Source organism: Schistocerca piceifrons, chromosome 1, assembly GCF_021461385.2.
Source record: "Schistocerca piceifrons isolate TAMUIC-IGC-003096 chromosome 1, iqSchPice1.1, whole genome shotgun sequence".
In the NCBI taxonomy this organism is placed as follows: Eukaryota; Metazoa; Arthropoda; class Insecta; order Orthoptera; family Acrididae; genus Schistocerca; species Schistocerca piceifrons.
In genome coordinates this window covers 1,186,442,682-1,186,448,103 of record NC_060138.1, presented here as the reverse complement: position 1 = coordinate 1,186,448,103, position 5,422 = coordinate 1,186,442,682, and positions in this window count along the sequence as shown.

Sequence of the window (5,422 nt, the reverse complement as noted above, 5' to 3'; positions counted from 1 at the left end):
CAAAGTGCCGTGAATGCGAACAAGAGGTGACCGAGACGTGTAACCAATGGCACCCCATACTATCACGCCGTGTGATACGGCAGTATGGTGATGACGAATACACGCTTCCAATGTGCGTTCACCGTGATGTCGCCAAACACGGATGCGACCATCATGATGCTGTAAACAGAACCTTGTTTCACCCGAAAAATTGACGTTTTGCCATTCGTGCACCCAGGTTCGTCGTTGAGTACACGATCGCAGGCGCTCCTGTCGGTGATTCAGCGTCAAGGGTAACCGAGGGTCTCCGAGCTGATAGTCCATGCTTCTGTAAACGTCGTCGAACTGTTCGTGCAGATGGGTGTTGTCTTGCAAACGTCCCCAACTGTTGACCCAGGGATCGAGACGTGGCTGCACGATCCGTTACAGACATGCGGATAAGATGCCTATCATGTCGACTGCTGGTGATACGAGGTCATTGGGATCCAGCACGGCGTTCCGTATTGCCCTCCTGAACCCACCGATTCCATATTCTGCTAACAGTCATTGGATCTCGACCAACGTGAGCAGCAATGTCGCGATACGATAAACCGCACTCGCTATAGGCTACAATCCGTCCTTTACCAAAGTCGGAAACGTGATGGTACGCATTTCTCCTCCTTACACGAGGCATCACAACAACGTTTCACCAAGCAACGCCGGTCAACTGCTGTTTATGTATGAGAAATCGGTTGGAAACTTTCCTCATGTCAGCACGTCGTAGCTGTCGCCACCGGCGCCAACCTTGTGTGAATGCTCTGGAAAGCTAATCATTTGCATATCACAACATGTTCTTCATGTCGGTTAAATTTCGCGTCTGTAGCACGTCATCTTCGTGGTGTAGCAATTTTAATGGCCAGTAGTGTTTGATAGGCGGTGATCTGTGGCATCTCTGAAGAAAGGGCACAATGCTGGGGCACGCGCAAGTGTTTCGGAGCACACCGTTCATCTTACATTTTTGTATAGGAAGCTAGGAAGCAGACGATCCCTACATGTTCGTATGTTGAGTCAACGACCTCATAAATTACGACTGCAATGGGAACGGGACCATCGGGATTCGATCGTCGATCAATGGAAACGAGTAGGCTCTTCGGGTGAATCACATGTCTATACCATGTCGGTGGTCGCCTCCACAAACGCCATCGTCGAGGTGAACGGAAATTCCAAATGCGCACCACGCCAAGGACGCTGGCTGGTGGGAGCAGTATTATCCCATAGGAGATATTGTCCGGCGTTTGCGTGGAACCTATGGTACTAACTGAAGACAGGGTTACAAGTGCGAACCATCTGCATCCCATCATGCTTAGTGTGTTCTTCGATGGCGATGTCACCTTTGATCTGTATAACTGTCCGTGTCTCGGAGCCCGGACCGTGCTACAGTGGTTTGTCGAGCGTTATAGTAAACTCACGTTGCTGTCTCGGCTACCAAATTTGCCTGATGTAAATCCTACAGAACCAATGTAGTTCGCTATCGGGTTCCATCACCGCGTATGCAAGTCAGCGGACCCTTATGTACGTGAATTATATAACCTGATGCCACAAATCTTCACAAACCTTCCCACAAGCTGTTGGTTCCCTGATAAGCGGAATCAGTGATTTATTTATTTTCAAAGACGGTCGAACAAGCTATTAAGTAGATGGCCATGCTGTCTTGGCTCATCACTGTATGTATTGTAGAGCTTACTTCAGTATAGTCCACTTCATAGCAGTCTGATTAAGAACGAACACATTCGTTTGTGTGTACATCTTCTAAAATGGCTAATACGTCGACTTGATAATAATCCATCATGTGGTACTATGTAACTTTAATAAAAATGCTGATCTAAACCGGCGCAGGCTCTGACATGTTGCGTAGTTGTTCGCACATGAATCTTCAGTTCCACGACGAGCTATTATCTCAGTTTTACCTTTAATGAATTATGAACTGATTCAAAGGGGTTACATTTATCGCTACTTCCACCCTTCGGCGGCTACCGGAATCGTGGTTGTGGTCGAGGTTGTGTGTGTCATCGTGGGGCACAGTCATTTCCTCGCTCTCTCTGGGAGAACATCGTGTATCACTTTGCACCTTAATGTGCTAAGCGGAAATTTTGTAGCCTACCTGAACTGGAATCGGCTTTGTCTCTCCAACAGATTCTTTTCATGTTGGATTGTTTAGTATAGTCTTGAAAAGAAGATGGTTGAGTAATAACGTGTATTCATAATTAATCATCTGACTAATTTCTAAACAGTCCTTCCCAACAATACACTTGCTGTGATGGCACAATCCTGAGAAGTGTTTACCCTAAATGAACATTTACGATTAAGTTCTGAGGGACACTCACAGACCTGTTAGACTGTCATGACTGGATGCTCCTACCAGCCAGCTACTCGCCAGTAATCTGTGCTCATCATTCATACCAAGGAATCTATCCAACGGTTACCGATATATTGGTTAAGATATTTATAAATCCAAATTAAAATTATCAACCATTACTAAAGTGCCTGACGAATAAGACGACCTAATGTCCCTCACACGACTTGAAACACGGAGAAGTCGTTAAGGACAGTTAAATAATTATTAACAATTCAATGGCTAAACTAAATAACATATGTTTGTTTCATCAGGTGCATCTCAATTTTTGTCATACGATTTTAATGAAATCTCTGTCCCATACGGTTGTCACACAACACTGGGAGAAATATACTACCATCCGCAACACTCGTTACTAGGGGCTGGAGGAATTACGGCGGAACTGCAAAAGATTGGAGCGTAAAAACCAAAATACCGATGGTGTTAAATCTACCAGGTAATCTATAAACGAGAAGACTGCCACGTGACATCTAGAACAGAATCAAAAGTATCAAAATGCGATAAAACGTATTTGCCATCCATCTGATTTCAGATGACAACGAATGCCAAACACGTTGTTGTATGAATTATCCTTTGCCGTATGAGCTGTGTTGGTTCAAGAGCTCTCAGCAGTTTGGTATTCTCTCTTAAGCTACTAACCCTTTGCCAAAGCGTCTGCTGTTGGGCAAGTGAAAAAAGAGTAACGTCAACAGAAGTAGTGAACTATCTAGAATAGTACTGTACTCTATCACATATGTGACACAGTACCTTACTATAATACATAATGCGAGCTGCCTATAACCATCAAGAAGTATATTAAAGTACTGAAAAGACGTAGTAAGTATTCCATAACACTAATCGCAGAAGTGAATTAAATTTATGAGAGCAACGGGAAATCTAGAAGGCCCTCAAATCTTTGTTTTTATAATTCTTCCAGACGAATTGCCTCTTCATGTCTCGGACCGCTGACCGTAGGCATGGCGAAAATTTAGCATTACATTAACAACTTATCGATATTTAAACAACCAAGTACTGTATTTCGTGCAAACGTAACAGTGACACTCTACTACGCACTTCACGTAAAGTGTTGTTACCTCTCGAATTAGGGGCATCTTTGAGGTCTTAGTCGCAGTGTTAAACATTTCCTGTGTAAAGGGCTTTCATCATGTCCCGTAGCTAAGCGTTTCCAGGAAACCTTAATTACGGGCTATTGCCTGCCACTTAATCGAACAATAATTCCTTTAACTACAGCTTCCTCTCAGATTGCTCCAGAACCCAACAGCGCCACGAATCTGGGAGGAAAGGATTAGGAACCGTGTAGCTTGCAACGCTAAGTTAACAACTGCTGCATTGCAAACGATCGCCTTACTAATTTAACAAATATTCCTTAGATTAAAAACTGTTGAAATTTATCTATTAATCCCTTATATATTTCAGTCATCAAACATTCATGGTTAAGAAAAATGTTGTAGAAATATGTTTTTATCCGTGTTTCGTCATATATACTACTACATAATTTACACCAGATGTTTGCACCTTAAGCTACTGAAACGGCTGTTGGACATATGCTAAATACTTTCGAAATAAGTACAGAAAGGGGAATGGTTATTAGTGAAAGTCTCGAAATATACTAGGCCAATTTACTTCGGATTTTTACACTGTGCTCTAATAGACGTTCGGACGGATATAGCTACATATTTTTCATGTGTGTGATATACAGGGTGTACATAAAGTCCGGGAACAGTTTCAATTATTTATTGCACAATAATCAAACATTCTAGAACTCTCATACATATGCCATTTTGACGAGAAATCCTGAAAGCTTTTTTTTTCGTGTGCACCGCCACAGCGTAGTTTTGTAGTCGCAAACATGGCCAGTTCAGGTGCAACCAACTGCTGTTTCATGAAATGGCCTCCCCGATCACCAGATCTTATTCCGAGTGACTTTTTTCTGTCGGAACACAGTAAAGATGTGGTCTAGGTACCGCCTCTACCCCGTGATGTAGCAGAGCTCCGGAAGACAATACGGGAAGTGACTGCCACAGTCGACGATGCCATGCTGGGACGGATGTGGCAAGAATTCGTTTAACGTATTGACGTCTGCGGGGTCACTCATGGCTCGCATACCGAATGTTTGTAAAAAAAAATTAAAAAGAATCTTTCAGAGTTTTTCTTCAAAATGCAGTGTGTATGACATCTGTTCAATGTTTCGTTCTTGTGCAACAAATAATGTATAGCAGAATAGGCGTGGGAGGTTAAGTATTTGGTTGTGAACGTTATAGGATGATGTAACGGGTGTTCATATTGAAATACCAGCCTGCTCTGCTCAGTTAAACTCTCAAGACGTACAAGGTAAAATGATCACTGAAAATAACGGTGAATATAAGGTATTGTCTGACTTATATAGACGGCTATTAGAAAGCAGTCTGCAGCATAATACTTCTGATCTCTGTTCACAATTATTCTTTAATAAGTGCTTCGAATACAAAGTTTGTGTCCAAGACAATGTGAGACTTACGTTATGTATTTTAGTGCTTATGAATAGTATACCTCAATTCAGTTCCTGGCAGGAAGTTTCATATCAGCGCACACTCCGCTGCAGAGTGAAAATCACATTCTGGAAACATCCCCCAGGCTGTGGCTAAGCCATGTCTCCGCAATATCCTTTCTTTCAGGAGTGCCAGTTCTGCAAGGTTCGCAGGAGAGCTTCTGTAAAGTTTGGAAGGTAGGAGACGAGGTACTGGCAGAAGTAAAGCTGTGAGTACCGGGCGTGAATCGTGCTTACTTTAAACATAGTTTCAAACCTTTATTAACCTTTCTATCGATTATATGCTGAAAGTCAGGTATTTAACAAGCGGACTCATTCGGAAAGCAATCATACGATTCAAGCTGCTCTGAAGCGCCAAAGAAACTGATATAGGCATGGGTATTCAAATACAGAGATATGTAAACAGGCAGAATACGGCACTGCTCTCGTCAACACCTCTACAAGACAATACGTGTCTGGCGCAGTTCCTTGATCGGTTACTGCTCCTACAATGGCCGGTTATTACGATCTGAGTGAGTTTGAAC